This window comes from Schistocerca americana, chromosome X, assembly GCF_021461395.2.
Source record: "Schistocerca americana isolate TAMUIC-IGC-003095 chromosome X, iqSchAmer2.1, whole genome shotgun sequence".
Taxonomy (NCBI): Eukaryota; Metazoa; Arthropoda; class Insecta; order Orthoptera; family Acrididae; genus Schistocerca; species Schistocerca americana.
In genome coordinates this window covers 1,010,176,574-1,010,188,367 of record NC_060130.1, presented here as the reverse complement: position 1 = coordinate 1,010,188,367, position 11,794 = coordinate 1,010,176,574, and the positions used below count along the sequence as shown (strand labels likewise).

The following is an 11,794-nucleotide window of genomic DNA, read 5'->3' as shown; positions in this document are numbered from 1 at the left end:
ACATCAACATGGTACTTGAACCCACTTAGTTATGGAAGAGTAGTAGTCTATACTGCAGTTGTACTGAAAGAAAACAAAGTATGCAGAAATTAATAAATTTTTACTAATAATGTGTCTCAGTTTGTGCAGTAGGAAGAGAGTATGAGCAAGTTTGCCATATAGATAATTTATGTGCTTATTCCAAGTAAGTTTTTGATCTAAATGCAATCTCAGTAATTTGACGTTTTTTTATCTTGTTTTAATGTCTTTAGGGGCTGGTTGTACAATCTCGGGATAAATCCAGGGATAGCTAACCGAGGAATAGGCTAGCCATGGGTTAACTTGAAGCGCGGGTTGTACGACATCATTTTATTTCCCAGTTAGCTATTCCTGGAATAGCGTTCATGTCCAGTTATGTTGGCGACAACTGAAGAGCACTCTGGGTATTTTCGCGTATGTCGTTTCATATTTACTTAGTTGTCATCTGCCAAAACAGGCTGTCAAATATGATTGACAAGCGTTACAGATCGCATATCTATTTGCTTGTGGATATTTTGAGGCTGGGAGATATTGCAAATGAGTTCAAGTGTGTAGGAGAAAGCACAAAAACTGCTGCACTCTCATTCAATGAAAATGTTAGTGCAAAACATTACACTAAATTGGTAGGGTACTTATTTCTGTAAGAATATAAGGATCTATCCTGAGACTAGTTAAAGGATCAGGTGTTTTTGTTTGACCAGTAAGCGATCTTTCTAGATTTCTAAATAAAGTAGAGAAAAAATATGCAGCAGTTTCAATTCACAAACAACTTCACATAGATTGGCAGAGCACCTACAACAGATGTAAGATATTTTTGTGCATGTGGTAAAGAAAGAAACATGTAAATATTATGCTCAGAAAAAGTAGCAGAGGCTGCAGATTGGTGGCATCGCATATGTGGAGTGTAAGTTCCAAATTGCGTGCAATGAAATACACAATTTCATAAAGTTGTCAACTGAAGGATGCTACTGTAAGTTTGATTCAGATGTAACATTTCTATGAATAATAGTATGCCTTCAAATGTAGTTGTATGGTAGATGGTGAATTATAAGTAGGTGCATAAAATAGAAGCAACTGTGAAATGTGGTCTGCTTTGTGAAATAGTTGGTCAAATCAGTCTCTATAAGAAACTGTGACAACACAGCCAACATGGTGATTGATTAGACTGAAAATTCTGAGAGGTGTTACTGGCTAGCTTGCTGCTGTATAAACATCTTAGAATCATTGATCCATTACAGCAGTAATGGGTGTTCTGCAGAAAATACCACTGCTGAATTATTGAACACTATTTCTGCACCCATTTCTGCAGTTCTTGAGCATATATAAATCCAGTCCTGTTTCTATGATGTGCTGATCGTTAATTGCATTGAGGGTATGTATGAAGAATAAGATTTCAAGATTAACTATAAGCAACCATTATCTTTTTTATAATCCTAGAGTAGAAATGTACCTATGGCACATGTCAAACTGGAGGCTGTTGTTTTTGTATCTCACCCTAAATGTTTGAGGAACAGTGACTATTTAATACATAATTTTGGCTTGTGCAATCATCTCTAGCAGCTATATGTATTCTGGGAGGGAAGTGTTGTGACACATTCACTGTGTTCTTCCTTCTTTTCTGCAGTCATCTCAACTTAAAACTGTTATTTTTGTTTTCAAAATAAAAATAGCTGTTCTCAAATGTGGAAGAATTAGCAGAGTTGTAGGTGGGGCTGCTTCAAAAGTAGGTTGACAGGGACCAGAAAAGGGAGGAAGAGCTGTACTGGTTAAAGAAAGAGCATACTCAAAATTAGGATCAGAAAATAAAAACAAATTATTTCAGAATAAAAGTATATTCATCTATATACATTTGTTTATTTTATTTTCATTTAATTACACCAGAAATCTAAAAAATTATAGAAACTATCTCTTGTGCATGTTGTCCATGTCATACACATCCTTTTAATAATCTTGCTGGCTGTCCCCTTGCCAGTACCAATTAAGTTTCCAGTGGACAGAAGGAAATCACCAGAGGCAAAATATTTGAGTGTCTGTAGTAGCTAGTTCATTGGTGGAACAGAGTCATTTCTGAAAGAAAGAAAAGAACGAGATGAGACAGTTCAAGAGAAATTTAAAATTATAACTTGCCAGCCACTCCTTAGACTGTAGTGATTATTTAGATTCAATAATTAAAGATTCCTGTTAGCTGAATGACATGTATCTATTTCTTATAACACAAAGATAACAAATAGTTTACGATAAATTTGGATGTAGTCTGAGGAGGACTGAGTTTCATGTTAATTTTATTACTTAGTTTGAGTAAACACAATTAATTTATATGTTTATGAGAATAATGGTAGGTGGTGGACAATTTTGTTGCTTTGAAGCATTCACTAAATGATGGAAAGTTGTTGTCCAGTGAGAGATAAGAGTGAACAATATTTTCTGCTATAAATGTGCTTGAGTGAACTGGGAACTTCTTGTTACATTAAACTATCATTCTAAATCATCTATTTCAGAGAAATAGTACTTTACACAAGTACAATACAAAATATTTCAATTAAGTTTCCTACAACTAGCCATAATTTGACGTAAAGGAGGACAGTGAAAATAACTTGTTATTCAAGGAAACTTAAAAACATAGCATTCCAGGCATTCCCTCCACATGCTACAGCTACGCAGATTCAATAACTAGATTCCTGTTCTGCTCTTATAACCTACATATATAGCAATTATTTTATGGTAAGTATGGGTGGTCTTATGTGGATAACACTAGTAATGGAGAAACCCATCAGCTATGTTCTGTAACTGGGGAAGCATAATCTTTTTTCTAAAAGAGAAAAAGCGCTAACTTTCCTCTTAATATTACTGTGTCAAGCTTAGCCTGAGTAAGCACAAGTAGTCCAGATACTTCAGTGAATAATGGCAGGTGGGAGACAAAGTTGTGGGTTTGAAGCATTGCTGGGCCTGTTATCGTAATATTTTCACTAAAGGGCGGAAATTTGTTCTGACACTGCTGTGATGTTTACAAAAAGGAGCAGTTTCATAAGAAAGAAGTGGAACAATATTTTCTGCTATTGACGTAGTGTGGCTGAGTGATATTAGCCCAGTACTGTTTCATCAAAACGTTTTGCAGCTCGAAAAATCGATGTTTTGTCTAAAACAGAAAAAGCTTTTAATACAATTAGTATACAGAACTGGTGTGGTTTTTGTCAGCTAAATAAAACGAGACAGTCCTTTCCACTGTAATGATTGTAATACAATCGGGTAAACAAGGGCGACTTTTGGACAAATCATCATTTTAATGTGCCTGATTTACGTACATAACATGACAGAATACACAAAATGTGGAAATCAAATGCATGTTACTACAAATAAACAGTATTAATTAAGAAAGCAGAGAAATAGTCTCACCTGTTCGTCATAAGCAGCAGATTTTCATGTACAAGATTGAAAAGACAAAGTGCGGCTTCTTTTGATAGGCAAAATCGGGATATAAAATCGGAATCGGGGTCGTCTGACACTCTCCCCATTCTCATGAATAGTTCAGCCAAAATCCCATCATCACTGTCTGCACCTGTCATTTTTCCTGTCATCTTGAAAACTTATTCTCCGGTTAAGCTCGCTAACCAGCCAGAAATCGCCCATTAAGTATGAGTTTATTCTTTCATTAAGCGTTATTCTAGGGTTCGTACAATGCGTTGCTCGTGCTATTCTGGAAATAGAACATAACTGGAGACTGTACAACCAGCCCTAGGGTGAATAAATTTCTTCAGTGATAAATCGTTGGTTGGCTCTGAGCACTATGGGAGTTAACATCTGTGGTCATCAGTCCCCTAGAACTTAGAACTACTTAAACCTAACTAACCTAAGGACATCACACACATCCATGCCCGAGGCAGGATTCGAACCTGCGACCGTAGCAGTCGTGCGGTTCCGGACTGAGCGCCTAGAACCGCTAGACCACCGCGGCCGGCAAATCGTTGGTCTTGCACAGTCACTGCTCATTTCAATTACTAGGCCTACTTTGTTGTATTCTAAGGCAGAGTGTCGATTTTCTCCATCTTTGATTAGTGTTATGTCATCAGCACACAGTACATTATCACATGCCATGTAATTTGGGAAGTCATTGACATGCATAATGAACAGGAAAGGCCCAAGCACTGAGCCTTGTGAGATTCTCTCTTTATTTTCATGGGTGTTGACATTTCATTGTTTGCCTTTCCTAATTGTACCCTGTTACTTAAATGTGACTGAAATAGTTGTAATGGCTTATCTACAACACCATAATGTTCTAGATTTTTTGTCATTATATCATGTGTGACAAAGGCTTTGCTTAAATCTAACAGTGCTACACAAGTGAGTTTCATGTTCTCAAATGGTTCGTAATTATATGTTGTTTAGGACACACTCTACTGCTTTTGTTGCTGATAGCTGAGACCGAAACCCAAACTGGCTATTACTCTATAATTTGTTACTTTCAAAATAATGGTAAATTTGCGTATGCATATTGTTTTCTGTGACTTTTGATTTAATGGGAACTATTGATATGGATCTATAATTGGCATTCTTCTTTCTTATAATTTCGAAGTGTAAATGTAATTTTCAGACATTCAGGGAACACTCTTTCATAGAAAACATAATTTGCTAGATACATTAGTGGTGTCCCGATTGCAGTGGCCTTGTATTTAATAATATTGCTATTAACCCCATAGTAAGCCTCTGTTTTTGAGTTTTTAAGTTATTTCTAGGTTTCATGATGTTACCTGGGGTGATTTTTGTGCATGAGAATTTTTTCGTTGCTAGTTTTTGTTGCTTAAGTAGAGACACTACAGATGAACATTATTATACGAGGGCCGTTCAGAAAGTAACCTCCGGTTGATTTAAAAAAATACACCAAGTTAAATAAAAATATTTTAATATATACATCTTACAACTACATCTTTGCACTATTTTTCTACATAGTCTCCATAGCGATTGAGGCACTTATCGTATCTCTTCACAAGCTTTGAAATTCCTTCTGCATAAAAATCTCCCGCTTGTGCCTGGAGCCAGCCTGTGACCGCATCTTTGAGCTCTTCGTCGTCATCAAACCTCTGTGACCCGAGCCATTTCTTCAAATGCATGAAGAGGTGATAATCACTTGGCGCCAGGTCTGGGCTGTAAGGTGGATGGTTGATAACGTCCCACTTGAAGGACTCAAGAAGGGCCGTTGTTCTGCGAGCAGAGTGAGGACGGGCGTTATCGTGCAAAAAAACGATACCGGAAGTCAGCATACCACGGCGTTTGTTCTGTATAGCCCGTCGTAACTTTTTTATTGTTTCACAGTACACGTCTTGATTAATGGTCGTACCACGTTCCATGAATTCAACCAACAACACCCCTTTGTTATCCCAAAACACTGTTGCCATCAGTTTTCTGGCAGAAAAATCTTGCGAGGCTTTTCTTGGTTTGGTAGGCGAATTTGAATGTGCCCACATCTTTGATTGTTCTTTTGTCTCAGGGTTCACGTACTTAATCCAGGTTTCGTCACTGGTCACGATTCTGTTTAACAATGGTTCTCCTTCGTCCTCATAACGTGGCAGAAAGTCTAATGCAGAGGCCATTCTTTGAGTTTTGTGGTGGTCGGTAAGAATTTTGGGCACCCATCGTGCACAGAACTTACGGTAACCCAATCTTGCTGTCACTATCTCGTACAAGAGAGTCTTAGAAATCTGTGGAAAACCAGTAGACAACTCCGACATTGAGAAACGTCGATTTTCACGAACTTTTGCATCAACTGTCTGAACGAGTTCGTCAGTCACCAATGATGGTCTACCACTCCTCTCTTCATCGTGAACGTTTTCTCGTCCACTTTTAAATAAACGTACCCATTCACGGACAACTCCTTCACTCATAACTCTTGGTCCGTACATGGCACAAAGCTCACGATGAATAGCTGCTGCAGAATATCCTTTGGCTGTAAAAAACCTTATGACTGCACGCACTTCACATTTGGCGGCGTTTTCTATTGCAGCACACATTTCAAACTCCCACAAAAACTAAACTAGCGCAGGTACGACGTTCACTCGACCACGGCTTGATGCCGACTGACCTGTTGAGTGCGTGAACGCACAGGTGGCATCGCTACTACCCCCACAACCCGCACTGTGACCAATCGGAGGTTACTTTCTGAACCGCCCTCGTAATTATTTTCAATGAATGAAGGATGGGCCTGGCGTAGTTTATAAAGTATTCATTAAGGGTACTGCAAACTATTGGGACTGTGGTTTGCTCTTTGCCCATATTTATCTCACTTTTTGTAGCATTCCAAGCTGATTGAAAACTGTTTCTTGAACCTGTGATATATTCATGTTTTATTTTACCTTTAGCTGATTTTGTTCCCTATTTATACAAAGTATTGAGGGTCATATGTGTTGCCTGGCTTCCTCACTTTTACCAGTCTTATTTCTGCGCATAAGAAACATTATCCTCATTTTCTCAAGCCCTGGAGTGTACCACTTGTTAGAGTACTGAGTTTTCTGTCTGTCACTAGGGGTGCATCTTTTCGTGACAAGTGAACAGTGCCTATCTGTTACATTTTTAACTATTAATTAAAAAATAGAGAACACTCATGAAGATTTTTTTATATTATGCATTATATTTGGCTACTCTCCTACTTTCAGTTTATATTTCAATTGCTTAATAGTCCTCTCATTTAATATTCTGTATGTGAGTAACTGTTTAGTACTCTCAAGTGAGTTTAAAACTAGGCAATTTAAGGTTATGTATAATTACATGTATGTATCTTTTCAATAAAGACTTTTCACCATTTGAATAATCTTTTATACTGTATTTTTTGCTGACTTAGACTTGTTTTAAAGCAGCTGACAAAGTTACTCCATTTCTGAATATTTTGTCATCGCTGTTTGCAGTTTTTTAATATATAAATGTTTTTATTCATTTGTCAAGTCTCAACAACTTCCAAAGCTAGCGATCACAATGAATCATTTTCGTACACATCTGTTAATGCAGCAATTTAAAGACACATTAAAAGTGATGAAACTGTACTCATTGTGAAAGGTCTCTGTTGGATTCCTTTCATGTTTAATTTCTTAAATCTGTTGTCATTTGCGGCATAAATTCCTCTTCTAAATTTACTGTGGCGTTTCTGACTATCTGGGAGGAGACTGAGTAGTGGAACATGTTAACAGTCTCATACGGAACCTACATCTGCTTTCTTTTATATACTGTATATGATAAGATACTGTCATCCCCCTTCCCTTCTGTGTGAGAGGATGAATGAGCAAATGTGTTTCTAGTTGCATGCTTGAGGGTAGCAGACAAGCCTGTCTGCTAGAGAAAAGTAGGACCAACGTCGGAACAGGTAGCTACGCTTTCTAAAGTCAGAGAGGTTTCCATTCTTAGCATGGTCCTGGCCGTCCGTTGTCATGTTGGTATAGGAAGCTGCCCCTCTGGCCACTTCCGTTTGTATCTGTGAGCCACCCTCAGGAAGCATGCTCGGTAGGAGCGCAGGGCAGTCTGTCCGTGGCGAGCGTCTGAAGTGGTAAGATCTCTGGCTAAGCGCGTGTTTGCTAAGTCCGTAGGACAATGGATTTCTTAAGTTCAGCCTAACTGAAAATTTAATCACCTTTATTTCAGGTTTAGCTCTAAAATATCTAATGTTATCTTAAATTGCAGCGCAGTGTAATTCTCGTGTGAAGTTCAGATTATTTTCCGGCAGTTGCTTTGTCACTACTTTGTGAGTAAAGTGGAACCACGTGTTGATCAGTAACTCTAACTAAGATCAATCTTAAATGCGAATGCTTGTGTGATTATAACGTCTCGTCTTGACAATATTTTTCAATATAGCAACTTTTCTTTATGTTCAACCCACGTGGGGTGTACTTTGCGAGACCAGTACCACGTGCTTATATAACTGTTTGACCCATCAGGTTAATAGTAAGACGTTAGTAACCAGTTCGATGTTTTCCTTTTGTAAATTGCTTTTCGATCTAATTTATTTTAATTATCAAAATTATTGTGGAGTTATACGCTTTGTGTAAACCAAGTTGACCACGTGAAGCATGTGGTGTAATCATCAAAGTAGCCCTCAGCTATTCTTTTTGGGAAGATTTCACAGAGAGTTAGTATGAATTTAGTATACCAGTGTGTGGTAATTACATGACGGACAGGATTGTGCTACGAACGTAATTTCTTTGGGTGAAAACTGAATCGGTTGGTTGTGGTTAATTTCCTCTTGCTTATCTTTCAACGTTCTTCATGTGTTATTTTATGAATGCAGTGTTGTATGCAGTCTCCCAATCTTGGCTCCATATTTTATGTGTTCCGTAAGATTATAATCTCACATTTTCACAATCCTAAATAAGGCACCAGCTCAGTTATAACTCACGTTTAATATGCTGAAATTTCAATGATCAATCTTAAAATAAATTTCCAAATATAAACTGATTTCTTTCTTTTTATTTAATTTCTCCTTTTTATATATATATATTTGAACAGCAGAAAAATACCTTGCATTACCGCACAACTGTTTCACCAGGTAACTAGTCTAGGTTTACCAAATTCCCAAACAGACTAACATTAATTATATATATATATATTACCGGTTGTTGTATGACTATTAAAAGATTATAATTAATGTTAGTCTGTTTGGGAATTTGGTAAACCTAGACTAGTTACCTGGTGAAACAGTTGCGCGGTAATGCAAGGTTAACTTCCCCAGACAGCTCACAGCTTTTAACCCGCTTTTATTGTCTAGCAGTACCGCTTACATAGCAAAAATTAAAGTAACAAACTTACAATTGATGGTACAAATATGGCAAGTTGCATCTTGTTTACAACAACCACATAGGAAGTCATAATCATTATGCTTATTAACTATGTTGATACAGAAGTGCTGATAGATTTGTGAGTGAGTTTTGTGTTCTCAAAATGGGAATGATTTGAGAAACTTTATAGACCAAGCTGTTCTATATTGAGAGATAGGTCACTTACAAAGATCATAAATTGTTCTTATGGTTGGGGAAATTTGAGATGAAAATGTAATAGTATTGTGACAATAATGAGAACTACACATTTCTAAAAGGAACTTACAGAGATAAGTGCTGGAGGTTACGAAATGTGAAGAATGAAGATATAAGTACAAGGGTTTATGGAAGAGTATTAGACATGTTCAGGTTAAAATGTAGAGGAATGCAGATGCTATAAATTTAAGATTTAAAGAATGTGTATGACTTTACACACAGAGATTTTTGCAGGGACAGAATAACATTTGAACAGCAGGAAATTTCTTAATGCTTTACTCTGGTGGCGTAATAGATGGCATTTAGTAAAACAATCTGTCCACAATTCAAAGTATTCTTTATAAAGAGATGAATGGCCATTGTGTACAAAAATTATATTGATGTTAGTATTGGAATTATTAATAATGGATTATTTAATCATGAACTACACAGTGACATTTTGCCTCTGAAAAAATCTCTGTGTCCAGAGTCACACACATTCTGTGGATCTTGAGTTTAGAGCATACCTGCCTTCTACAATTTCCACCAGAGGGAAGAATGCAGTATTAGGTCGTACAGGTTCTTCAGAGCTTCCTTTCGGATAGCACCCATGTCTGACAGCACCATAGAAAAGATTTGTGCAGGCTTACATTTTATGATCAAAAATATCCAGACACTCATATGTAATGTGAAATTGACCACTAGACGTCACGAGAGGCAGATCCACTAGTATAAAAGAAGGTGTTGAGTAATGTGTTGTCAGTAGAGAAGCAATAACAGCCGAATGGTCGGTCAAGGGAGCTCAGTGTCTTCAAATGTGGACTAGTCATTGTATGTCACCTGAATTAAAGATCCATCAGGGACTTTCAAACCTTATAAAGCTACCCAATTTGACTGTTGGTGATATAATTGTGGAATGGAAGTGTGACGGAGAAACGACAGCTTAACCAATCTGGATAGATCTCATGTACTGACAGAAAGGAATTGTCGAGCATTGTGGAGAGTGGTTGTAAAAAGTTGCATGAAATATGTGGAGGGAATCACTCATGTGTTCAGAAGTGCTAGCAGCAGTCCAGCTAGCACAATGGCTGTGCATAGACAGTTAAAAAGAGTGGGATGAAGCAGCACCTTATAAGCCACACATTTATGTAGTCAATGCTACACGATCCCTGAGGTAATCTAAAGAGCGAAGCCAGTGGACAGTATATGACAGGAAACAGGTGATCTGGAATGATGAATCACACTGTACCCTGTGTCAGTCTGATAGAAGAGTTTATATTACGCGAATGCCTTGAGAACATTACCTGCTATCATGCATGGTGCCAACAGTGAGGTACAGAGGAGGAGGTGTTACGATATGGGGGTCTTTCTCGTGGTTAGGGTGTGGTCCTCTTGTTGCTCTATAGAAAACGCTAAATATGGAAGGATATGAACACATGTTACAACATAGTGTTCTGCACACAATAGAGGAGCAGCTGAAAATGATGATTGTATTAGTATGACAATGTGCCCTGTCATAAAGCAGCATCTGTGAGGCAACGATTTGTGGACAATAACTCCTGACATTGACTGCTCTGCCCAAAGTCCTGACGAGGAGGAGGAGGAGGAGATGATGTGAGTTTAATGTTGCATCGATAATGAGGTCAAGAGACAGAGCAGAAGCTCGAGTTATGGGAGGATGGGGAAGGAAATTGGCATGTTCTTTTCAAAGGAACCATCCTGTCATTTGCCTGGAGCGATTTAGGGAAATCATGCAAAACCTAAATCTGGATAGCCAACTGGGGATTTGAACCCACGTCCTCCCAAATGCAAGTGCATTGTGCTAACCTCACTCAGTCCAGTGCCCTGACCTGACTCCAATGGAACACCTTTGGGGTAGGTGAGAACTTCTACATACCCCTGTATCCAACATCACTACCTTGTCTGGTTTTGGCTCTTAAGTAAGGATGGGCAGCCATCCCTCCACAGATATTCTGACAACTCACTGAAAATGTCTCCATCAGAGTTCAGTCTATCATGAAGATGAGGGGTGGATACATCCCATATTTATGTTCACTAATAGATGATTGGGAATTTTTGATAATATATGTTTCCACATGGCATTTACCTCATGTTGCAGATTTCTTTATTTCGACATGTCATTTAAGTGGTTTAAAATTGTGGGTGTTGCTTACAGTGATGTCTATGAGTAAGATGACTTGCTCAGTTAAAATCAAACAAAAAAGTTCGATTACATTGTATTGCTTCGTCAATTGCCATGCTGCATTTTCAGCAAATTTGGTATTTGTCAGTTTTGACAACAGAGAGTGGACAGAATCTGTGACTCCTTCATTAATTTGCATAGCTATCTCAAGTTTTGGTGAATCATTACTTCATGATGCCTTTTTATATATACTGTAAATCCCACAGTTTTATCAATATGTAATACACTATCTGATCAGAGGTATCTAGACACCTATTAGCGGACATTAATAAGTGGTGTGCCTACCCTTCATGTTTATGACAGCTTGAACTCTGCCGGAGGCTCCTTCAATGAAGTGTCTTAAGTCTGTGGAGGAATGCCAGCCCATTACCCCTCAATAGCTGAAATAAGAAAAGGTAGTGTTACAGCTGTATCAGCAATTGAGTCCGCCTTGATGCAAACCATCTTGTTATCCTTTTATTTCTTTATTTTCCCAAACTAGCTTTGGCGAAAAATATCACCAACATCAATGGGTTTTTTAAATCTAAAACATGCAGAAAATAGCATGGTTATACAAAAACAGTGGCACATTATTACATTTTTACTATTT

General features: G+C 37.8%; 1 long non-coding RNA gene across 1 annotated transcript in view; it reads right to left on the bottom strand.

The window, feature by feature from the left end:
• Positions 1-1,834: 1,834 nt before the first annotated feature.
• LOC124554673 overlaps positions 1,835-11,794 on the bottom strand; it is a 43,958-nt gene continuing 33,998 nt past the window's right edge. The window contains exon 2 of the long non-coding RNA XR_006968407.1: positions 1,835-2,085. This is a non-coding gene — a long non-coding RNA (uncharacterized LOC124554673). The remainder of the gene's footprint in view (positions 2,086-11,794) is intronic.